The 9,846-nt window shown below is 35.5% G+C and overlaps 1 non-coding gene and 1 pseudogene across 1 annotated transcript; one reads left to right on the forward strand and one right to left on the reverse strand.

The window, feature by feature from the left end:
• Positions 1-2,779: 2,779 nt before the first annotated feature.
• On the reverse strand, positions 2,780-3,707 carry LOC148691267 (uncharacterized; annotated as a pseudogene).
• Positions 3,708-6,448: 2,741 nt separating this feature from the next.
• Positions 6,449-6,556, forward strand: LOC137714039 (small nucleolar RNA R71). Its single transcript, XR_011065380.2, has one exon. It is a non-coding gene; the product is annotated as a small nucleolar RNA R71 (small nucleolar RNA).
• The last annotated feature ends 3,290 nt before the right edge of the window (positions 6,557-9,846 follow it).

A 9,846-nucleotide genomic window follows, 5' to 3' on the forward strand; every position in this document is an offset into this window, starting at 1 on the left:
CTGTGGCATTCAGATTAAATATAAAAATGCATGACTCATTATGCTTTGTGAAAGCCCCTTGAAAAACCATGCAACCCCTAAGACGTGGCATTCGCCCTAGGTGAAATTACAAGTATCAATCACAAAAAGCAATACTCAATTCTCCGGTGGCATTCCGATCGAATTGCATCCACTTACTTATCTAAACATCCTAATGGTCGCGAATTTTAAGACACAAAGACAATTTAAAGCACAGTGATTACTAATTCAAAGCATGCATGAATAATATCATAAGCAATTAAATAAAAACTACAAATTTATGCTAAGGCTCAAGGCCTCGCCTTAGCAAAAGAAAATTAGTTACGCATATTCATAATTAAAATCAAAAGAGTTTTATTAAACTAAAAAAATAATGAAAACACCTTGAAAGTATAAGTCTTGAAATCTCTAAGCTTTGCCCAAAGTCTTCTCCCAAAAATTGCATACGTACGAGAGAAACCCTAGGTCTGCCCAAAGGCTTACTTATACTACTCTAATTAAAATCCTCCTAGTAAAAGGTCTTAGAATAAGACTAGGAAACCTAATAAATTGAAATAAAATAGGAAACATAATCCTAAATTGACTTGGTAAATTCATCCAAAATTCTGCACAGCCACGTTTTGGACCCAAATGAGCTCCAAAACTAGCCCAAAATAGCTAGATTTAAAGCTTGGACTATTCTGAACACTTCTCCAGAAGGCCACGAACCTATCCAAGATCTTGGGCTCCAAAAACGCAATTTAAGCCCAGAAACATCCCTTTCCATAAACGTGCACTGCTTATTTAATAAATCATCAGAAAATAACCGCTTGGTAAAAAAATCCCAAATTTTGACACGAACAAACCTAGAGACACACGGATGTCTTCCAATTTGAATCACTCCAAATTTCGTCCGTTTGATTACATTTTGCTCCAGAGGAAGTCGAATGTCCTATATTGAAAGGGAATTGTTATTAGCACTCCAAAAATCTCGTTCTACACTCCAAACTTTCTATATTTGGAAAGAAAAATACACTTGTGAGGAGTGTAGAATGAGATTTTTGGAGTGCCAATAACACTTCCCTATTGAGAATATAAAGCAAAGTATGAAAATTCTACCAAAATAATTACCAAATTATACTAAGAATAGGGCAAAATATATAATATAATATTGACTCGTCAAAATACCCCCAAACTTAGCTTTTTGCTTGTCCTTAAGCAAAACAAAAATAAAAGCTAACAAACTATAAACTTAACTAAAACTAAATGACAAAAAATTTCACCTTCAAAGTTGCAATTCATAAAATACGTTAAAAATCAGAACATCTTTTCAAAAGTTCCAGCTCATCCCACTACAGAGTCTAAGCCATTTATAATCAATTAGAAAAGAATTCACAAACTTCCTTTGGTGTAAAGTGAACCAACACAACTAAGGAGACTCGACTAAAGACCCTTACTCCTCGTCCTTTTATTTCACACATACTACATTTAAATAAGACTTTTTTTTCTTTTTTTCGATTTTTTTTTCATTTTTCAATAATAGTAGTGGTTGTGCAATGTCAGTTTAAATCTCACTGTATGGCTCTCTCTGTGTAGGCAGCTCGGATGGAGTTGATAACCGAGAGAAATGAACACTCAAGCTGCAAATCCAGCGAGTCACAAGGGAAAAATTAACAGTCAAGCTCCTGTAACTGCAACAGGTATAAAACTGATCCCTCCGTTCTTATTTTACTTAGCATGTATGTACACATTTTTCTTGTGATATGCTGTGATAGTACCCAAAACGGATAACGAAGACCGGGTAAATGCTAAGAAAAATAAATAAAACTTGGATTTGGGATGTTGATGAAGAAGATGGACCTTGAACATGACTTGTCCCAATAATAAAAGTTAATGATAACCTGGATCACCCCTGAACATATGTATGGGCCATTTGGACTTGAACCGTACTGAGGACAGAGAAAGAACTACCCCCAAACTTAAGTAATGGCATCCTTGAATGTAAAAGAAATAAATCCCAAAAAAATGGTTGATATACGAACCATTTCCACTGTAACTCATACACCTAATTGTTCTGTTGCAGCAAAATACCCCAGATCATCAAGGGCAGCTTGATGGACAAAACAATTGGCCGCTTAGCAAAATAAAGAGGTATACATTCTATCCCCCAAATCTGGATCAAAGATTGGGTTACAAAAATGTAGATCTGCTACTATGATGGAGTTCAGTGCTGTGATATGTGGATCTGTGAGTTCTCATTATTCTGCATCCACATATCATAGAACTGAATCCCAGAAAACATATGGTCAGATGTACACTTTTGTGGCTAGATACATGATTCTGCAAAAGTTATGTAATTTCGGCATTATGTAGGAATGTGGTTGATGGTAATGTAGACTTGCTACTGGGTGCATGATTCCAACCTAAAATAATCTCTCTGTGCATAAATTCTTGTTTGCTTTGTTTGCTGTATGCAAAAACCCACGTTATGAAATTAAAGATAGAATATAGAAAATACTAACTGTAAACTAAAAATTAAACAAGTAAAAACCTTATTTTTTTATTTTTTTATTTTTTTTATAGTGTATTTGTATTTGTATATATATTTTTTTTAAGATTATTATTGTTGACCCTAAAAGACAGCCTAGGAATTTAAATGCATCTAGACTGAAAATGATGAAATAAAAGAGATAGAAAGTAATGAAAAAGTTAGAAAATTGGGTTGCCTCCTAATAAGCGCTTTATATAACATCTGTAGCTAGACAGAACAGAAGCCCAGTGATTAAGTTGCTAGATCCTTCAAAGTCATCAACTCGCATGCGATATCATAGGGTGATTCCAAATATGGTTTCAACCTATGACCATTAACTTTGAATGTGTTACCACTGTGCTCATTAGTAATGTCAACAGCTCCATAAGGATAGATCTTTGAAACCCGATATGGCTAGTTCCAACGAGACTTAAGTTTTCCTAGAAATAACCATAGCCTGGAATTAAATAATAACATTTTCTGCCCTGGCAGAAACTATTTTTTGAGAATTTGACTATCATGAAATGCTTTGATTTTGTACGTCTTTGTATATGTGTGCATTGTCATAAGCTCCTCAAGCTCATTGAACTGCAGCTTACGTTTTTCCGCTGCTGAATCATAAGCAAAATTCAACTCTTTAATAGCCCAAAATGCCTTATGTTCTAGCTACATAGGTAAATGACAAGCCTTGCCATACACGAGCCGAAACGGGGACATCCCAATCGGTGTTTTAAACTTTGTTCCGTAGGCCCAAAGTGCATCATTTAATTTCAAACTCCAGTCTTTGTGAGTGGAGCCAACTGTTTTCTCCAAAATACGCTTTATTTCCCTATTTGAAACTTCAACCTGCCCTGATGTTTGTGGATGATAAGGAGTGGCAACATGATGAGTTATCCCATATTTTGCAAGCAACGCAGCAAACTGTTTATTAATAAAATGCTTTCCCCCATCACCAAGTATAACTCGAGGGATTCCAAACCGTGGAAAAATAACCCCTTGGAGGAATTTTAGAACCATTGATCCTTGATTTGTTGGCGTTGGAAATTGCCTTGACCCACTTAGAAACATACTCAACAGCCACTAAAATATATTGATTGCCAAGTGATGATGGGAATGGTCCCATAAAATCAATGCCCCAAACATCGAATAATTCAACAACCAAAATACCCTGTTGTGGCATTTCATTCCTCTTAGACTGATTTACCACTCGTTGACACTTATCACAAGCCTTGCACCAATTGTTTGCATCTTTGAAAATTGATGGCCAAAACAACCCACTGTGCAATATTTTTTCTGCGGTCCGTTTGGGTCCAAAGTGTCCAGCATATGCATAGTGATGGGCGAACTTCAACACACTTTCCTACTCACTTTCAGGAATACAACGCCTTATAATCTGATATGGACAATATTTGTATAAATATGGCTCATCCCAAAAATAATGTTTAACATCCGCTAAATACTTCTTTTTCTGCTGAAAAGAAAAATCAAGAAGTAACACTCATTTTGCCAAATAATTCACAAAATCAACAAACTACGAGGTATTGTTGTGGACAGCGTAAAGTTGTTCATTTGGGAAGCTTTCACTCAGTGGGAGAGAATCTTCTTCAGCAGTAGTTGGAAGAATTAATCTGGATAAATGGTCAGCCATCACATTTTCACTACCCTTTTTATCTTTAATCTCCAAATCAAATTCTTGAAGCAAAAGAACCTAACGAATTAATCTTTGCTTAGTATCTTTCTTAGACAACAAATATTTAAGGGCAACATGATCAATATAAACAATGACCTTAGCTTCAACCAAATAAGACCAAAACTTCTCTAAAGCAAATACTACTGCCAGTAATTCCTTCTCTGTGGTTGCACAGTTGAGCTGTGCATCATTTAGAGTACAACTTGCATAATAAATGACATGGGGAAACTTTTCCTTACGCAGCCCTAAAACTGCCCCAATTACATAATCTGAAGCATCACACATCAACTGAAATAGTAAGCTCAAATCCGGGGCTGCAATAATAGGGGCTGAAGTTAGGAGTGTCTTTAACTTGTTAAATGCCTCCAAACAATATGCGTTAAAATTAAAAATTACATCCTTAGCCAATAAATTACACAAAGGTTGGCTAATCTTGGAGAAATCCTTGATGAACCGTCAATAAAAACATGCATGCCCAAGAAATGATCTCACAATCTTCACTGTATAAAACATGATGCAAAGGTTCCTGTATTGAATAAACCACATAATTTGCATGAACAAACCCATCCAACACATAAACACGCATACAGTCAAGCTTTTCTGCTGGCTGTTTGGCTACTTCAAACAAATTAAAAACCACTGATTGATCTTGGACCCTTAGTGTTAAAGTCCCCACTTCCACATCAATTAATGTTCTTATTGTTGCCATAAACGGTTTGCCCAAATTAACAGGCGTTTGTAAATCTTTATCCATGTCCAAAACAACAAAATCTACTGGCAAATAGAGATTGTCAACTTTGATGATCAAATCTTCAATGATACCCCTTGGATATGCAACTGATCGGTTAGCTAATTGTAGGATAATTGAAGTAGGATTTAGCTCTCCTTGACCTAGTTGCTGAAAAACAGAATAGGGCATTAAATTAACACTAGCACCTAAATCAATTAAAGCACGCTTAAAATCAGAATTTCCAATAGTGCAAGAAATAATGAAACTCCCTGGATCTTTCTTTTTAGGGGGCAGTTTGTGCAGTAAAGCAGCACTACATTGTTCAGTGAGAATCACTTTTTCGAAGTCCACGAGCTTTTTCTTGTGTGTGCATAAGTCTTTCAAAAATTTGGCATAAGATGGAATCTTCTTAATAGCATCCAACAATGGTAAATTAATCTGAACATTGGCTAATGTTTGCATGAAATCTCTTAATTGTTGATCTTTGAGCTTTGGTTGTAACCTTTCGGGATAGGGAAGAGGAGGATCATAAACACGTCTGATTTTTGGGCAAAGGCAGATTCTGAGTTGTTTGAAATCTGTCCAGAGACAGTTTCTGCATCTTTTTCTGCAATTTCTGTAGCTTTGTCCCTGTTTTCAAATTTTCCTTTGTCACGATTGTCGTAACTTTTTCCACTGTGTAAAGTTCTCACTGCATGCTGTACCCCTTGGATTAGGCACTGTTTGACTAGGAAACTTCCCTTTTCCCCTTTCTGTAATATTACCTGCTAGCTGCCCAAATTGTCTCTCCAAATTAGTTATGGAAGCTTGCATATTCTACATGTTTTGATTCATTGTCTGCTATATCTTTTGCAGGTTCTGGTTGCTTTGCTCAAAACTGATGCGAGTGGCATCTGCTAACTTGTCAATTGCAATTTCCCACAAAGCTTTGGCTAGTGTGGCAAGTTGTTGAACTAGTGGTGGGAATGGTGGTTTAACTTGCTGCTCACCACCCCATTTTAAATTTGGGTGTTCTCTCCAACCCGAATTATAAAAATTTGAATAAACATCATTTATTTGCCTTGGATAATTGTTGAATGCATTAACTTGCTCTGCCACAAAATCTGGTTATGCATTTTTTTGTGGACAGCCTATAAATCATGTGTGGGTTGGTTGCAAATTGCACAACATGCTGCTGTAGGTTGCTAGATAGCAACCTGTTGAACTGGTGCTGCAATTTTCTATAGGATCATGTTAAATTTTGCATCAAAAATTTCTATTTTTTTCTCAATCTTTTCAATTTGAGCAAATACATGTGGAGACCTATGGACATTTAAAAAATGCCCCTATTTTGTGGTTGTTCCCCTGCCTATTGTTGAGATTCAAATGCCATGTTGTCAAACAATTGATAAGCCTCCTGGGCATATTTAGTTGAATAAGAACCTCCTGAAGAAGCATGAACATGATTCTTGGTGTTTGAATTTAATCCTCTAAAAAATATGCCCATCCGTGTGTCTCCATCAATGCCTGCGTGGGGACACTTTCTGAATAACTCCTTAAAACGCTTCCATGCCTCGTGAAACTCTTCATTAGGCTTTTGTGCAAAAGATAAAATTTGAGTCCTCATATCAAGAGTTTTAGAAGCAAGATAATATTTGTTAAGAAATTTGTCACTCATTTGTGCCCAAGAAGTGATACTAGCAGATGGTAGGGTAAGCAACCATGTTCTTGCCTTGTCCTTCAAAGAATAAAGAAAAAGACGAAGTTTGATTGACTCTTCAGTAAACCCCTTCACTATAATATTTATGCACACCATTAAACTCTGTGATATGCATATTAAGGTCCTTATGAGCTAATCCATGAAAAGTAGGCAAAGTCTCCAACATGTGATGTCTTATTTCGAACACGTCGCCTTCCTCGTCTGGATATACAATGCAACTTTGTAATTCATTAGCACGGGTTGCTAATGTATCCCTCAATGGTCATGCAGCAGTTGGTATGGCGAAAGTCATGGTATCCTTGCTGTCCAAAACCCCAGAAAACAGATTTTTCATAAAAGTTCCCTCCAATGAGGGTTCCCACACTAAAAACTACTCCTTGCACCTTTGTCATAAAGTGCATTCCAGTTCTGGATTGAATTCTACTAGCTGCTGATTTTGAGATCTGTTGCATACCATGTACCAGATCTGCCCAGATTGTGTGATATGTAAAAAACCGAAATTTAAATTAATAAATTTTTAATATATAATTATTTACAATAATAATTAACGAAGAATTATGATTAACACAAATTGTTTAAAAACAATCCTCGGCGACGGCGCCAATTTCTTGATGGGATTTTTAGTTACCTGCGTAAAGAGGTTAAAATCACACGAAATACTTGCAAGAGAACAAGGTAGTTGTAGTATAAACAGCTTAAGTAAGGTCGTTTTTCGCAGAGATTATTTAAAACAATTAATGAAAAACCCTAATCTAAGTTAATTATTTGAAAATAAATATTGGAAAAGGTTGATTTTGAATTTAAAAGTAATAAAAACGAATTTTAATAAAAGTAATTTAGGAAAAAACTACTAATAACCAATTAGAAAGGAAACAAATCAAAGAGAAAAGGTTTTGAGAAACAAATTTGGAAAAGCACTAGGGTTCCACCATCCCCTTAACAATCCTATATAGATTTACTAATTACTTATGAATTATCCATGCAACTTTGAATGTTAGGTTTTTCTAAAATATATTCTACTTGTGGCATTAAAGCTAGAACGTATATCGAACATGCAATCTGTCCGTGACATTAAGATCAAATATAAACATGCATGACTCATTATGCTTTGTGAAAACCCCTTGAAAAACCATGCAACCCCTAAGATGTGGCATACGCCCTAGGTGAAATTATAACTATCAATCACAGGAAACAATACTCAATTCTCCGGTGGCATTCTGACCGAATTGCATCCAATTACTTATCTAAACATCCTAATGGTCGTGAATCATTAAGACACAAAAACAGTTTAAAGTATAGTGATTAATAATTCAAAGCATGCATGAATAATATCATAAGCAATTAAATAAAAACTAAATATTCATGCTAAGACTCAAGGCATCGCCCTAGCAAAAGAAAATTAGTTACGCATATTAATAATTAAAATCAAAAGAGTTTTATTAAACTAGAAAAAGAATGAAAACACCTTGAAAGTATAAGTCTTGAAATCTCTAAGCTTTGCCCAAAGTCTTCTCCCAAAAATTGCATACATACGAGAGAAACCCTAGGTCTGCCCAAAGGCTTATTTATACTACTCTAATTAAAATCTTCCTAGTAAAAGGTCTTAGAATAAGGGTTGGTTTGGAATTGTTGTGCTTTGAAAAAAACTGCTTCTGCAGTGAGAATACGCAGCTGTGAAATAAAGCAGCAGAGTGTTTGGTAAACTTTTTTGTAAAAGTGCTTTTGAAAAAAAAAAAAAAAAAAAAAGCATTATTATAGTATTTGATAAACTTTTATGTAAAACAGATGTGAAAAAAAGCTGGTTTTTCAAAGCTGGGTTTTGCAGCTTTGTGTTTTTGGCTTTTTTTCACCCAAAACTGTGAAAAAAAAGCTAAAGTTGAATGTTTACCAAACATAAAAAAGCTCCCAACTTTTTTTGATAGCCACTTTTTTTCAGAATTACCTCAGTATCAAACTAAGGCTAAGACTAGGAAACCTGATAAATTGAAATAAAATAGGAAACATAATTCTAAATTGACTTGGTAAATTCGTCCAAAATTCTGCACAGCCACGTTTTGGACCCAAATCAGCTACAAAACTAGCTCAAAATAGCTAGATTTTAAGTTTGGACTATTCTGAACACTTCTATAAAAGGCCACGAACCCATCCGAGGTCATTGTGGGCTCCAAAAACGCAGTTTAAGCCTAGAAACGTCACTTTCTAGCAACACGCACTGCTTCCTTAATAAATCGCCAGAAAATAACCTCTTGGTAGAAAAATCCCAAATTTTGATATGAACAAACCCAAAGATACACGAATGTCCCCCAATTTTAATTACTCCAAAATTCATCTGTTTGATCACATTTTGCTCCAGAGGAATTGAAATGTCCTATATTGAAAATATAAAGCAAAGTATTAAAATAATTACCAAATTATACTAAGAATAGGGTAAAATATATAATATAATATTAAATCATCAACAAACCAGCCACTTCACCCTAGGCTTAATCATTTTGCTCCGCCTTATATTTGATAGACATTGTCAAAAATGGCGATGGGAGAGGAGCATGGTTGGTATGCGCCGAGCAGATGTTGGATTCGACAACTGAAACTACCAAGTTATGAGTTTTGTTTTTGGTAGTCGGTTCTCATTATCCCAGCTATATATTCTAGTTTGCAACTTTGGACAGAGCAGAATATAGGAAGGATCTGAGAATCTAAGGGGTTATCAATCGTGATCAAGTCGGCAAGTTGTATAAATTTGTGTTTTCATGGTCAATTTTAATAGAGGTGCCCTGGATTTGTGGGTGTTGTCTTTAGGCGTCAGTCATCATCTCGAGGCACGGATCCTCGAGTCTGGTGGTTGCTCGGATCTTCTGCTCGGCTGAGGGCTTTTCTCCAACACTCTCTCTTTCTACCCCCCAACCTCTTGTAGAAAGGCGTATGTATATATGTACATACTCAAATATAATACAAATCTATAGCCCAATTATAGGTGAACCGCTCAAATATATAAGCATCATGAAATGAAAGGTTACATCAAAGAATCGTTGTATTAGTAATTGCATCCAATCTTCAAACTCAGCACTACTTACAGATTAATGCTACGAGGAAAATTATATACACACATTTGCGTAACCTGAAACAAAAAAACAGAGAGGAAAGCTATATATACACAATACATATTTATGGGGGGTCAAACCAGTGTAAGCAAAAAACAC

The sequence above is a fragment of the Pyrus communis genome, chromosome 14 (assembly GCF_041283825.1).
Source record: "Pyrus communis isolate YQ-2024b chromosome 14, ASM4128382v1, whole genome shotgun sequence".
NCBI classification, from domain to species: Eukaryota; Viridiplantae; Streptophyta; class Magnoliopsida; order Rosales; family Rosaceae; genus Pyrus; species Pyrus communis.